Below are 15772 nucleotides of genomic sequence, written 5' to 3' on the forward strand. Positions count from 1 at the left end.
TCCCCCCCTCCCCCCATTCTGATTCCTGTCACCGCCAACTGTGGCATTTTAAGACACTTCACCCATGACACTTGAGAATCAGGGGAAGAATGACACTTGTTGGCTCGGATGACTTCAGGAATGACACGTGCCCGAGGTGATCGGTGTGGGGTTAAGTCTGGAGGATCCTCCTGGCCATCAAAGCAGGAGGACAGGCCCTGAGGGGGAACACGTGACAGCCGCCGCCACCTCGAGAGTGACGTCACCCAGGGGCGGGGCTCAGCGATGTAGGGCCTTGTTAGCTATAGAGCTGCCATCCCGCTTCCCCATCAAAAGCCCTCGACCCCCGCCAGTCCAAGCCCCGCTGAGCTGTGGAGACGTGCTTAGACACCCCGCAGCGTCAGGGCCCGCTCCGCTCCCGGCCGAGGACAATCTCATCCCCGCGCCCTCTTCCTAGCGCGGCTCCCCACCCCCAAAGCGTGGAGGGGCAGGGGGCAGGGGCCCGCGCGCGCGCGGCACCACGCACGCGCCCCCACGCACGCGCTCTCCCTCCGCGCTCGCGCTCCTCCCTAGCCCGGCCCGGAGGGGGCGGGGCTGCGGGCGGCCTCTGAGGGTGCGACGCCCCCGGCGCGGAGGGCGGCGGCGGCGGCGCTAGAGAGCGGCCGGCGGGGCGCGGGTGGCTGGGCGCGCGCTGCTCCGGCGGGGCCCGCTTGGCACCTCCGCCTCACGCGAGCCGCTTGCTCGGCGCGGGGCAAGCTGCGAACGCTCGGAGCGCCGGGCCTGGGGCCGCCAGCGCTGCCCTCCCGCCGCCGTCGCCGCCGCCGCCCTCCGCGCCTCCCCTCCGGGCGGCCCCGCCCCCGATCCCATCCCCCTCACGCTCACCTCCGGGCTGTGCCGCGCGCGAGGCGGAGCGAGGCGCCCACCGCCACCTCCGCCACCGCCGCCGCCGCGCTGAGGGGCGAGAGGCTGCCCCCGCGCCGCCGCTGACAGGAGGACCACCGCGGCTTACGCCCGCCCGCCGCGAGGCCCCGTCGCTCCGAACCGGGGCGCAGACCCTCCGAGAGGAGGGGGGTGGGGGACGGACGTCGGAGGGCAGCGAAGGGCTCCGGGGAGTCGCGGGCGGCGCGGGCGAACGGCGCCGGTCCTCACCCGGAGACCACGGGGACTCGGGCTGGACCCCGAGGCGCACCGAGCCCCTCCGAGCGGCAGGTAAGGGGTCGAGGGAGCCCGGTTAGGGAAGGTCGCTCTAGTGACAGGGACGTTCGCCACCGACGCCTCAGCTCCCCGGAGAGGGGCGGCGGCGCGCGGGGGGGACTGCGAACCCCGCGGCAGCCGAGTGCCTCCGGTGTCGGAGGCGTGGGGAGCAAGGCTTCCTCCGCATGTGGCACTCCAGGGTGGCTTCCGAAGGGTTCAGGGGTGGTGGTGGTGTCGGCCACTTGGCTGTCACCGAAGGTGTCCTGGCATTTGGTACCCGGAGTGTGTGCCGGTGACAGGGATCCGGAGACGAAGCCAGGCCGATTGGCTTAACGTGTCAGGGAATGTGGTGCAGAACGAGTTTTGCAAAACGTGTCCCCCCGAATGCAGCATCCAAGTAGTTGTGAAATGTGCCAGGTAAAGGCACAGGATGGGCTCGCCCGGGTGGCATAGAAATTCCTGGTAGAAGAGTTATTAGCGATGCTAATAATTCCTCTGGGGAAAGAGGTGTAGTGCAATGAAAGATTAATAGGGCCCATTGCTAGGTTATTTTGCCACAGGAAACTGTGAGGCGCTTATAAGCTGTTTGTTTTTTGGCATAGGGAAACTACCCATGTGAAAGCAAAAAGCAATTTGGGTCTGGTTGTGAGATGGGAAAGAAAAAAAATAGGGCTAAAATAATTCCAGGTTTTGCCTTCAGCGGGGAGAGAGCACTGACAGAATCCTGTCCTGTCTTCTGTTCCAGGTGTGGAATGTTGAACCTGTTTTTCATAAAACATAAACAATGATAATTAACATTAGGAAGAGGATTTGGTGTACATGGGGTGCCTTTTCACTCTACTCCTTTACAGAAAAAGAAACAAAATACAACAAGCAACCCCCCCCCCCCAACAAGCCAAGTATCTTGACCATAATTGTGAGTTCAAGATCATTAGGCAAGGGGAAACATTTTCTCATATATGCTCCTTTCTTGATTTTTACACAGGTGAAAATGAATGAAGGAAACAAAACAATATGGTGAACAAAAGGGGTAAATTTTCAGGCATTTTGAGGGTAGGAGCCAAAGCCATTGGGATGGTTAATTACGGAGGATGGCAGTAGTGAAATATTCTTCTATGTTCTGGGTGTTGGGATGGTGAAATAAGAGAAAAATGGAATACAGGAAATTGGCATAAAAAGCAACATGGACACTGTCAGTGGACTGTTTCTTTGGAATTTCTCAGGTAGATCATCTTAGGAATGTAACCACAAAAATAGAGCATTAAATATCCCTTCCTCCCTTCCCTTCTCTCCCACTTTTTTCTCTTCTCTTGCTAGATGTTTATGAATATGTGCACATATACATATATATGAAATTGCCCACATGCTGCAAAAACATTGTGATTTCCTTTTAAGAACATCTGTGTTTTGAGAGGATTGTCAGAACATAGCTGAAATTTCAGAAGTAACAAAAGATAGCTAGATGAGCTATGTGATATACTATATATATATGCACACAATGATTGTCTATATATTGTGAAACAAAGCAGAACTAACTGGGTGTGTTCATTGGGATATGTTTATGATGAGAGTTTGGCATATTATGTTAGAATTCTTACACAAAAATTGATACTTGTGTAGATGTTGTAATTTGCCATGTAATCTGGAAATTCATACTGATTGGCTTCCCCTGGTTCCAAATTCAGCCACTGAGGGATCATTTCCTTCAGAGATAAAATTGGATTTTCTTTGATGATTAATTCTGGGTTTTTGTCTTTTCTGTAGATATTTTCCTTATCTTGAGGCTCTGTTGAGGCTAAAGAAGAACAGGGCCAGGGAAGAATAAAGAGCAGTTCTGTTGGGTCTTCCTGTTTTGTTCTGACTGCAAGCCATATGTACTGCCACCCCCTACTGTCTGTAGGAAGAGGTGTTACAGAGCCCCAGTCTTTTCTTGTTATCACTGCCCCCTTGTGTAAGGGAAGAAATTGATAGTTGCATTTTTGGGAGCCAGACCTTTTGGATGGTTCTTTATCTTTGGAGTGGTTATATAGATTTATTAACAAGTTCTCTTCAGAGGTGCAGGGTTTTAGCCTTATTGTAATTTTGATTTGATGTCTATTTAATATGATTTTAGCCAATAATTCAAATTGCTAAGAATGGTTTTAGTATGTTTGGAAAGATGGGGAATTATTACTACTGGTAATAATAGCCCACATTTATGTAGCACCTACTCTATGCTAGTCCTCTGTTTGTTTGTTCTAATCAGTTTCAAAATCCTATGAACCATGTACTTTTGTTTTCTATTTTATCCACGAGATGCTGGAACACAGATTCAGTAACTTGCCCAAGATAATATCGCTAAGAAGTAGAAGAGCTGTTATACTATATTGCCCTTTCACTCAAATTAGTATCCCCAAGGCATAAATAAAATGCACATACCTGTCATAAAGAAGCACAATAAATGTGAATAAATCAAGTAGAGCTCGCATAAATGTTAAGCCTACACATATACAAAAATTATATACTTATAGTGAAACATTTTTCTTTAGAAACTTGTTTTCTAATTCACTTTTTGCTTTATAAGTAGAGGAAGGAATACTTTTATGTAGCCAAGGAAATATTTGTGATGGAGTTTGGTTTGCGGGAGAACTTTAGAGGCAAAAAGTTACCTTTTTTTCTTTCATCCAAAAGTTACCGTTAGATATATTGATGTAGATACATTATATGCACACAGTTTCTTTTCAGTTAGCTTTTATTGCTGATTTCCATTATGAAAATTAAAGAAATTATTATTTTCCCTGTTTACTAATGTTTTAATGATTTTTATTTTATTTAAAAAATAACAAAAACAGATTGGAGCCTTATATATATTTGACTTCATTACTTTGTAGATATTAACTGCAAATGAAATGTTTATAAAATGAACAAACTATAAAGAGTAAGTGTAATTCACACATATCTTCCTGTTTTAAGAAATGGGACACTATCTCTAGCAATTCTGATGATTATTTTCTTTTTCAAGCCAAACTGTTTCTGTTATTCTTTTCAACAGACATTTTCTCAGTTATGACACAAATAGCAAATCTCATGTAATGAAATACTCTTATTGCAATATTCATTTTTTTTTTTTTTTTGGCCAGTCCTGGGCCTTGGACTCCGGGCCTGAGCACTGTCCCTGGCTTCTTCCCGCTCAAGGCTAGCACTCCGCCACTTGAGCCACAGCGCCGCTTCTGGCCGTTTTCTGTATATGTGGTGCTGGGGAATCGAACCTAGGGCCTCGTGTATCCGAGGCAGGCACTCTTGCCACTAGGCTATATCCCCAGCCCGCAATATTCATTTTTAATATAGCATTCAATGTGATCTGGTTATGGCTAAAACGTACTCAGGATATGTCCTTATATAATTTAGTGTAGTCAGTAACTTAAATAAGGACTCAGGCCATGCTCTTGTATTTGTACTTTTTGGTAGTTCTTTTTAGAATACTTAATTTGTAAAACCTAATTTGACTGTCTCTGTCATAAAAAGTTATCAACATTGCTAAAACATTTATGAATTCCTTCTTCCATCACTTACCTATCACTTATCTTCCATCACTTATCTGTCCCAGCTAATACTTCTTTTCCCCTGGTCCCTGTAAGTGCTTTTGCTTTTTAAGAATTTTCTAGATGGCTCTGTATGAATGATTTTGGAAAGGGATGTGGATTTAGAAAGTAGTGATCCTGTAGTTCCAAAGGGGAATATTTGAACAGTAGGTATTTATTAGATACATGGTAGAGTAAGTGTGCATAAAAGAAATGCATCAAAATTCTCTTCATAATATTTCTCCCCTTTCAGTAGAATAAAAGTTCAGTACAAGATACGCTGGACACAGTAGTTGAAATGATATTGGATTGAATTTAGCCAGAATAACCTGATATTAGCTGGAATATATTTACTGACTACTCAAATTTCCTTTCAAGGACCTAAAACAGATTGTTGCACATGGCTGTTTATTTTTCAGGTCAGGGAAATAAATCCTGGAAGCTAGCTTAATTATTTGGGCAATTTCTTTTTTTTATCTGAGTGAATTCATACTTGGCATTTTCATATTTGTTAATTGTCTGTTATCTCATATTGTTATTGGAGGGAAGTCATATACATAAGTATATAAATAAATCATTTAGACTTTGTTATAGTGCCACAAAAGCTCTCACTTTGTTTATTAGAATAGCCTTTTCTAATAACTTACATTAGATGAAGATTGTTTAATATTTAATTAAAAAGGTGATCAATGAGACATGTAAATAGTGAGAGAATATATATCCCTTGGAAAAATTGTGGAAAGAAATGTTAGAAGAAAAGCTTGAAAGGCTTTCAGTCTCCAGGTACTTAATCATTGGTCATCTTTCATTCTTTCTCTATTTCTTTTTTTTTTTTTTTTTGTGTTAGTACTTAGGCTTGAACTTTGGACCTTGTACTCTTGCTTGGCATTTTTTTGTTTACGGCTGGTACTTGAGCCACACTTCTTCTGGCTTTTTGTTGGTTAACTGGATATAAAAGTCTTGTGGATTTGTCTACTGGGCTGGCTTTGAACTATTGATTCTCAGATCTTAGCCTGAGTAGCTAGGATTGTAAGGAATGAGCCACTGGCATCTTTTTGACAGTATGGGGTTTGAACTCAGGGCATTGAGTTTGCTAGTGCTCTCCCACTGAGCTATGTTTCCAGCCCCTTTTTCAACTGATTGTTTTTGAGATAAGATCTCCTTTCCAGCCTGGAGGAGCACCTGCCTATTTTAGGCTCCCTGATAGTAGCTGGCATGACAATTGTGTGCCACATGCCTAGCTTGCCTTGAGATGGAGTCTGAGACTTCTCTTTTAACCTGGCCTGGATCCTAACTTGGTCAAAATCAGCCTCCAAGAGGACTCAGGATTCAAGATGTGAGTCACTGTTACCCAGGTTTTTTAGAGAATATTTGAGTATTTAAGATCTGAGGTAATATTAAGTGGAGAACAAGATATTTGTGTCCTGAGATTTAGAAGATGAAAGTAGGTTTAGGGAGTAATAAGTGAAAAAACTTTCTAGTATGGAACTGTCTTATTCCATAAAGCTCTAAGTAATTATAAATCATTAGCTAGTTGTGGAAACAGGTTTTTTGTTTATTAGATCAGTTTAATTTGTATGGTACAACAAGTGCTCTATCATTAAGTTATACCCCCAACCCATGTCAGTGTATATTTTTAAAAGTCTTGAATATTATAATTGTCAGAAAACTTGCTTATTTAGCTTTATTTTTAGTGCTACTGGAGTTCAAACTCATAGTCTTGCATTTGCTAGACAAATACTCTCCCTCTGAGCCATGCCTCCAGCCCTTTTGTGTCCTAGCTATTTTTGAGATAAGCTCTGACTTACTTTCCAGGCATATGCCTGAACTGCAGTCCTATTTTTTGCTTCCCACTATTGCTGGCATAAGAAGCCAGTACCAACATGTTCAGCTTCTTCTTTTGAGATGAAGTCTCACAGACCTATCTGTCTTCATTGGTCTAGAGCTTTTTTCTTTTTTGTTGCTGATCCTGGGGCTTGAGCTTAGGACTTGGGCACTGTCCCAGAGCTTTTTTGCTCAAGGCTAGCACTCTACCACTTGAGCCACAGCTCCACTTCTGTTTGTGTTTTTTGGTTTTTTTTTGTTTTGTTTGTTTTTTGGTGGTGGTTAATTGGACATGAGAGTCTCATAGACTTTCTTGCCCAGGCTGGCTTCAGACTTCAATTTTCAGATCTCAGTCTCCTGAGTAGCTGGGATTACAGGTATGAACCATGATTATTTTGTTATGTTGAGTTTCTTTTTTCCCTTGAATGGTTGAAGGTAGACATGGCTAAATTTAATAGGCAAAGGAAGTGTGTTGGTATTAATCATACTTTTTCTTCCCTGTACAATCAATTTCTGCTTTTATTCAGTGCAGGATACATACCGTCTCTCCAATACCTTTCTTTCTTTCTTTCTTTCTTTCTTTCTTTCTTTCTTTCTTTCTTTCTTTCTTTCTTTCTTTCTTTCTTTCTCTCTCTGTTTCTTTCTTTCTTTCTCTCTGTTTCTTTCTTTCTCTCTCTCTCTTTCTCTCTCTCTTTCTTTCTTTCTTTCTCTCTTTCTTTCTTTCTTTCTCTCTCTCTCTCTCTCTCTCTCTTTCTTTCTTTCTTTCTTTCTTTCTTTCTTTCTTTCTTTCTTTCTTTCTTTCTTTCTTTCTTTCTTTCTTTCTTTCTTTCTTTCTTTCTTTCTTTCTTTCTTTCTTTCTTTCTTTCTTTCTTTCTTTCTTTCTTTCTTTCTCAGAACTTGAGTGTTGGTTTCCAGTCCTCTAAACAGTGATTTCATGATAGTCAATTATCTTGTTGCTTTTTTTGTGTGTTTGGTGCTGGTACTGGGGCTTGAATTTGAGGGCAGAGCATTCTCCCTTAGCTTTTCTGCTCTAAGCTGCCACTCTTATTACTGGAATAACAGCTCCACTTCCAGCTTTTTGCTGGTTAATTGGAGATAAGTGTCTCATGGATTTTTCTTCCCAGGCTGGCTTTGAGTCACAATCCTCAGATCTCAGCCTCCTTACAGGCATGAGCTGATTGCTGTAACATCTTTACCATTCATGTCAGACTTATATGTATCTTTCCTTAAGATACCTCCATATAGCTGCCAAAGCTGTTTGTCACAATGGTTTGCTGACTGTGTTATTTTTTTAGAATCTTTCAGTGGCTTTTCATCATTGAATGGATAAGATGCAAACTCCTTAGCAAACCACATAAGGTCCTTTATGATCTTTCCTGTTTCCTCTTTATCTACCATTTTCTTCTTTGAAACTATACTCAGGTAATTTGAGTTACTTATGGTTCCTTCAGTATGCAATATTCTCTTAAATTTTCATACTTTTCTATATGAAGCTTTGTTTTCGTGGAGTACTTGATTCCTCTCCTTTGTTCACTCTTCTTAAGGTCTTAGCCTAAACCTTTATCTTTAGAGTGAAAGAAGTTTTGCCTATCCCCTACCTGGCTTGCATTTGCTATTCTGTTTCCCTTTGTACTTGTAAATATTCAAATTAAACATTGTTGACAATTATCTCAGCTGTGCCTTTGAAACTTCATTTCCTATTGTGGAATTGGAGGAATTTGTAGGCATCAGGAAATAGATTTAGAGAAAGACATATCCATGTATATATAAACATGTATCTTCTAAAAAATAGAGAGCAATTCCTGGACTATAATTAGAATTGATCCTAAAGATAAACCATATTTTGTTCTTTTTTTCTGTTTCCTGAGGTGGCAGGACTAGAAGCTTCTTTATGTGAATTTTTACCAAATTGTTTATTTCTATATTATAGATGTTGGCTAACTGTAGCCTGTGAACTAAATCCCAGCCTATCATCTGTTTTTTTTGTTTTTTTTTGGTTTTGTTTTTTTTTTGGCCAGTCCTGGGGCTTGGACTCAGTGCCTGAGCACTGTCCCTGGCTTCTTTTTGCTCAAGGCCAGCACTCTGCCACTTGAGCCACAGCACCACTTCTGTCCTTTTTCTGTATATGTGGTGCTGGGGAATCGATCCCAGGGCCTCATGTATATGAGGCAGGCACTCTTGCCACTAGGCCATATCCCCAGCCCATCTGTTTTTATATTACCTACAACTGAAGAACAGTTTTTACATTTTAAAAGTAATTGAAAAAGTATCAAAAGAATACTACTTGACATGTGAAAATTAGTTAGAATTTAAATTCCAATGTCCGTAAGATTTCATATTGGAACATAGCCATTCTCCTTTGTTTACATATTGGTTATGGCTATTTTGGGGCACAACAGCAGAGTAGTTGCCATAGAGACCATATGGCTTGAAAAGCCTAAATATTTACTGTCTAGCTCTTTATAGAAAAGATTTGCCCATCTTTGGTCTGTTACATAGTATGTGCCCATTAATATTCATCAAAAGTCAATGAATTGGAACTACACCTTATTTGGACTTTGCAGGGAATAATTAATTTATTTCTGTTAACTGGGAACAGTTTGGTTACTTTCTCTTAGCACTAATTTATTTGATCAATCATCCCCTATTGTATCTCCTTATGACACTCTTTGTACATCTAATTCTGAATAAAGTTTCTGGCAAAGTATGTTACTTGGTTCTATTTCTTTTCTTTCTTCTTTTTTCAGGGGGGATATTGGGGTTTGAGCTTGGGGCTTCACACTTGTTCAGTGCTCTTCTGCTGGGCCATGTTTCCTGTTTTTACACTGTTTTTTTATTTATTATTTCTGTATTTACTTGTTTATTTTTATGCTGGTCCTGGGGCATGAATCAGGGCCTAGGTACTGTCTCGGAGGATTTTGTTTTTGTTTTTGTTTTGCTCAGGGTAGTGCTCTATCACTTGAGCCAGAGCACCACCTCTGGCTTTTTTAGTAGTTAATTGGAGGGGGAAGAATCTTAAGGACTTTCCTGCCTGGGCTGGCTTTATACTATGATCATCAGCTCTCAGTCTCTACTAAGTAGCTGGGTTTACAGAGGTTAGCTATTGGTGCCCAGTCTACACTAGGTTTTTGTTTTTTTTTTTGAATCTTGATTAGGATCTTGCTTCTTGTCTTGTGACTTTAATACTTTTTTTTTTCTCTTGTCATAGCCAGGTGTACACCACCATGCCCAGCTAGATTGTATTCCTTCATAAAAGAAGTGTTCCAAGTAGAGAGGGATTCGTAGTATATAGCATATAAGAAAATATATTTCTTTTCTTAGGTTTCTGTCTCAAAAATATATGTTCAGACACACACACACACACACACACACACACACACACACACACACACGCACGCACTTGAACTCATTGTCCTGGCTCTTGGTTCGCTTTTTTTGCTTGTGGCTGTTGTTGCTCTACCATTTGAGCTACAATTCCATTTCTGGATTTTTGTTGGTTAATTGGAGATAAGAATCTTAAGGATTTGTTTGTGCCAGCTGGCTTCAAACCATGATCATTAAGTCTTAGCCTCTTAAGTAGCTGGAATTACAGGTATGAGCCAACAGTGCCTGTCTCTTTCATACACATTTGTTATATTAAAAAAATCTGTGATTTTGTGTAGTGTTTGTTATGTAGACCTTTTGTTTATAAAGTGTGAGTTGAGTAGTAATGTTGGAAAAATTTGGGATTGTGTATGTGTGTGGTAGTAGGGATTGAACTCAGGGCCTCAAATTTGTTGGGCAAATGCTTCACCTACATCTTTGGTTTGATTTTCAGGCAGAGTGTTGTAGTAGTTTTGTTTGTGCATATCTCAAAGAACTTTGTTCATCATCCAGCCCAAAATGGGGAGATTTTTATAGAGTATATTAAAACATTTACTTATTGACTCCCTACTATATTTGTCATTTCTTTTCCTTCCTTTCTTTTCTTTTCTTTTTTCTCTTTTCTCTTGTCAGTCATAGGGGCTTGAACTCAGGACCTGGGCACTGTCCTTGATCTCTTTTGCTTAAGGCTAGCACTCTACTATTTGAACCACAGCGCCACTTTTTTTTTTTCAAGTTTTCTGGTGGTTAACTGGAGGTTAGAGGCTCATGGACTTTCTTGTCTGGACTAGCTTTGAACTGTAATCCTCAGATCTCAGCCTCCTGAGTAGCTAGGATTTTTAGGTGTGAACCACTGGCACCTGGCTCATTTCTTTATTACTGTTATCTTTCAGTTGAAAATTGAAATGTAATATTCTTCCTTAAATAATATTAGTAATGGCTAAATAAAAGTTTCGAAAAGAAGTCTCTTTTCCTCTTTAAAACCTAAAAAAAGGAAGCGCTAAGATTTTCTGATATAGAAACAGGGTTTGAATGTGTTTGGTTGCTTATTTGTTTATGTGTTTTAATAAGTTTTGATTACACAGTCTACTAAAAGTAATTACCTTCATTCACCCCATTTCACAATCCTAGGGATCCCTACAGGACTCTATAGAATCTGAATAGAAATAAACTTCCTAGAATAAAACCAATATTGACTATCAAGCTTCCAAAGAGTAATTCAACTTTTTTGCGTTATCAAAATTTCAGCTATCAAGAATAGAAATTACAGGACATCCTCCACTGCAAAACTGGGCACAAAGTACTAAGAAGACTATCTTGAGCAAAAGAGCTCAGGGACAGCTCCCAGGCCCTTAGTTCCAGCCCCAGGACCAGCAAAACAAAACAAAAGCAAATCAAACCAAAGCAAAACTATGTATTATCTCTTTTGGGGGGAGACTTGAATAGCTTTATATTTGTGCTTCTAAAAAAAGACATAGAAAGGTGCCTGCTCATATGAATAACAAACAGTTCAAGCTTTGCACAGTTCTTTGGTCTTGAGAATAGACAAATATCTAATTTGGAATCTTTTTTTTTGCGGGGGGGTGGGCAGTCCTGGGCCTTGGACTCAGGGCCTGAGCACTGTCCCTGGCTTCTTCCTGCTCAAGGCTAGCACTCTGCCACCTGAGCCACAGCGCCCCTTCTGGCCGTTTTCCATATATGTGGTGCTGGGGAATCCAGGGCCTCATGTATATGAGGCAAGCACTCTTGCCACTAGGCCATATCCCCAGCCCCTCTAATTTGGAATCTTGGGAGCATTTTGTGGATCCTTTGCCTTGGCTTTGCTCACACTACTGACTATTGCCAGTATGAATATTAGCATATTTCTAGAGAATGGGGTGTATGGGCTAGCATCTTTTAAGTTACTGTATTTGGCTGCATTTTGCTTAGTGAGCACTTAGCCTTTATGAAAGTACTCATTGCCTTGGAAATGTTAGCTTAAATCCTTTTGAGTCCTTTTCTTGTTCTTCTTGGCCAAACAATGTGTTTCAGAGTATCTGAGCATCTTGAAGTCATTTCAATGCCATTTTCAAGTCTGTCCATTCATGATGACATTGTTATAGGATTTTTCCATATCTATTCTATCACATGCAATTCTGAGAGCAGTGAACACTGAAAAGAAAGCCTCATGTTTTATCAAATACCAAAAAGTGGTAATATTTTAGAATAATAGTAATTTTGATAAATATTATTTTCTATAATCAGGCGCAAATAGGCATTGTACCTTTCTGTTCTACTTTTAAGAGTATCCTTTAGGTAAAAGATCATACAAAATAATATTTATTGACGTGAACTCCAGGAAATGAAAACAAGAAGATTTTTTCTGTTTTTGTTCTGTTTGTTCATTTATATGTCTTTGGGAGTGTAAGGGGAAACACAGAAATGGAGGGACAAAGGATGTATGTATGCAGCAATGGTACTCACTAGACACTATGTTGAAAATGAACTACACAACTTGTAGGTAGGAATGGGAGGGAAAAACTGGGAGAGTGCAAGGGAATGGGTGACATGATCCAAAAAGACATGTCCCCTTTACCTGACTTATGTAACTGTAATCACTCTTTATATCACTTTTATAGTAACAATAGAAAAATAATAGTAGCTTTGTGGTTGGCAAGATTTCTGAATCCTAACTTTAACAAAGATGTATTTCTTTTATATGTTTTTCTTTATGTTATATACTTGCAGTTCTATTATCAGCTCTAATCTTAAAATTATCCAAAATTATCAACTCTAATCTTGTGTACTTTCTCTCTTCTATTTCATGAGGAACCAAGTATTGGTAATTCAGCTCGTATTTCTTGGACTGGTATTTCTGACTACAGATTTCTATTTACTCCTCTGGGACCTGAATTTTTTCCTTTGTTAAAAAATAACTAAGCTGAGCACCAGTGGCTCATAACTAATCCTAGCTACTCTGGAGCCTGAGATATGAGGATTGCAGTTTGAAGCCATCCATAACAGGAAAGTCCATGAGACTCTTATCTCTGATTAACCACCAGAAAATTGGAAGTGGACTTGTAGCTCAAAGTGGTAGAGCACTAGTCTGAAGTGAAGGAGCTCAGGGACAGTGACTTAGCCCTGAGTTCAAACCCCATGACCGAAAATAATAATAAAATGAGTGTGAAGTTTAGTAATTTTACTAGAATATATCCTTTTTCTTATTCTGAGCTGTTGTTATGTATACAAAGTGCTTTTCTAAAATGCAGCCAATTTTTATTATTTAGAAAAGATTTCCTTGAATTATTATTTTACCATTTTCTATATTTGCTTTAATGTTCTTCTTCAGGATCCTCTGTTACCTATATGTTCATTCTTTTGCCTGTTCTGTGTTGCTAATTTTTACTTTCTCTCAAAAACTTTTCCTTTGTATCATCGCTTGAACTCCAGGTCTTGAGTTCTTGTTCATGGCTGGGGCTCCACCAGTTTAGCTGCAGTATAGCATTTTGATGGCTAATTAGATATGAGTCTCATGGACTTTTCTAACCTGACTGGCTTCAAACTATAATGCTCCCTACCTCTCTCAGCCTCCAGAGTATCTAGGATTACCATATGAGCCACTGGCTCAATGCTTTTTTACCTGTTGTTGTTTGTTTCTTTTGTTTGGTACTGGAGTTTGAACTCAGGGCTTCATTCTTGCTATGCTGGTGCTATATATATTGCTGAGCTACAGTTCTAGCCCTTGTTTTGTTGTTTGAAATATGGTCTCCATAAATTGCCCAAGCTGGCCTGGAACTAACTGTTATCCTGTTTCAGCCTCCTGAGTGCTGAGATTACAAGCATGTACCATATGCCTAGCTTTCTTTTTTAAGATTTTCCTCTTTATTACCTTCTATTTTTCTTAAGGGATTTTCTGTGGTTTTTTTTTTCACTTTTGTCTAAATTCCTAGAAGGATTTTTTCCTTTTGTTATTTTATTTCCTGAGCTGTGTCATCTTTTTTTTTTTTAGATTTTATAACTCTTATTTTTGTTCTTTCATGTCTTATGTTATTTTTCTCAAAATATTTTAGCTTCTTTTTGAAATAGCAAGTTTAGAGTTTTGATCTGTTATGTGGGCATGCCATTCTGGCATGCTTTCATCATCTTTAGGGATGTTATCCTCCTGATTTTCTCTCTTCTTAAAAGTAATGACTTTGTATTATATTAACTTTCATACTATTCTATGACATTTTTATTTGACATTAATTTTTAAAAATCTTTTAGATTGTGGCTAGGCTTAGGAAAGCTTATATAAACTTTATAGTTCCTTTACTGTTCTGTTGTTTTTTCCTTTGTTAGAAGATAAGACATCTTTCTGAAATTTCTTGGCCTTATTCTTCTCTTCTTCTTCATCTTTGCTGCATGACCCAATTTTCACTCCTCTGTGACCATGAAACCTTTGATCGGTGCCTTCCAGAACTCATTGTCAATCATCTTCTTCAAACAATAACTTTATCTACATGTTTTTTTTTTATCAGGGTTGATGAATCTTATCTTCTGCCAAGGACCACTTGGATATTTATAACATCATTAGAGGGCCATACAAAATACCAATACAGACAGACAACCACTATAGGCAGCCTACAAGAAGCATATGTATCTGTCCTGTCATGTACTAAATCATTTTGAGGGCTCATACCAGGTGTTCCCAACCCCTGCAGTTAACTGAAAATCTAGCTTTCCTCCTAAAGGCTCTTCCCTGAAGTGTTATTCAGTGGTGACTTCTGAGAACAAAGATCTTCTCTTTGCTTCTTGTTGATGTGTCTAGAATTCTGGGCTGTCACTTTCCTAGTTCTCCAGTTGAATTATTGGTGACATTAGTGTGTAAACAGATGGTGCTTCTGATACTCTGACCTCTTGACTTTCTTTCCTCCAATGATCTTTTATTCTTCCTATTTTTTCATTTCTTTATTGTTAAAGTGATGTACAGAGGGGTTACAGTTACATACGTAAGGCAGTGAGTACATTTTTTATCCAACTTTTTACCTCCTCCCTCATCTCCCCCCGCCTCCCCCCTCCCTGTTTCCCTTTTCCCCCCCATGAGTTGCACAGTTGGTTTACACCATATAGTTTTGTAAGTATTGTTGTTGAATTGGTTTGTCTTTTTACCCTTTGTTTCTTGATTTTGGTATTCCTTTTCTCTTCCCTAGTTCCAATACATGTATATACAGTATCCAGGGTACTAAAATTAGTTACAGTAATATCAGCGGTAAAACCATGGGAAAGAAATACAAAAGAAAAAGGGCATAATTTCACATGGCATGTTGAAAATAACAATGATATACCACTTGTTTCTATAACTTGGGGTTCATTTTGTTTAGCATCATCTTATATGTTCACATGGACATATAGCTATTGACCTAGTTGTAAACTTGTATTCTCTCTTAGCCATTAATTTCTATGGCATTTCCTATGCAGATGAATTTAAACACTCAGTGCATTGTATTGTCTGAGAAGTTTCCAAAAACTGTCATTCCTAGCACTTACTTTTATATATAACATTATATATTACATATTTATATTTGGTTTGTCTGAGAAATTAATAAGTTTTCAAGGTGACTTTACTGTGCAGCCAGCATTGATTGGGAGTCACTGCCTGAGAAATTATTACCAGTAACTGCAGCTTTCTTTGATAATTAGTTTCTGACATTTAACTCTTCAACTATCACCTTTCACTTTTCTGCCTCAGTTATAGTACCCAATAAAGTTACTTCTATGACTTCATTGGGACCTTTTCCTTACTCCCTTTTCTGTTCAATAATACACTTACAAGCCCACTTTCTTTTCTAGCTGTATGACTATCAGCCTTTCATTAGTCTCCTGATTATACTTTC

At 39.9% G+C, this 15772-nt stretch overlaps 1 protein-coding gene across 6 annotated transcripts in view; it reads left to right on the forward strand.

Annotated features, from left to right (window-relative positions):
- Positions 1-1062: 1062 nt before the first annotated feature.
- The window catches only part of Tanc2 (tetratricopeptide repeat, ankyrin repeat and coiled-coil containing 2), a 251669-nt gene continuing 236959 nt past the window's right edge, over positions 1063-15772 (forward strand). For all 6 annotated transcript variants that reach the window (XM_048367307.1, XM_048367308.1, XM_048367309.1 and 3 more), the window contains exon 1: positions 1063-1188. The gene's annotated coding sequence lies outside the window, so the exon portion shown is untranslated. The remainder of the gene's footprint in view (positions 1189-15772) is intronic.

This window comes from Perognathus longimembris, chromosome 17, assembly GCF_023159225.1.
Source record: "Perognathus longimembris pacificus isolate PPM17 chromosome 17, ASM2315922v1, whole genome shotgun sequence".
NCBI lineage: Eukaryota > Metazoa > Chordata > Mammalia > Rodentia > Heteromyidae > Perognathus > Perognathus longimembris.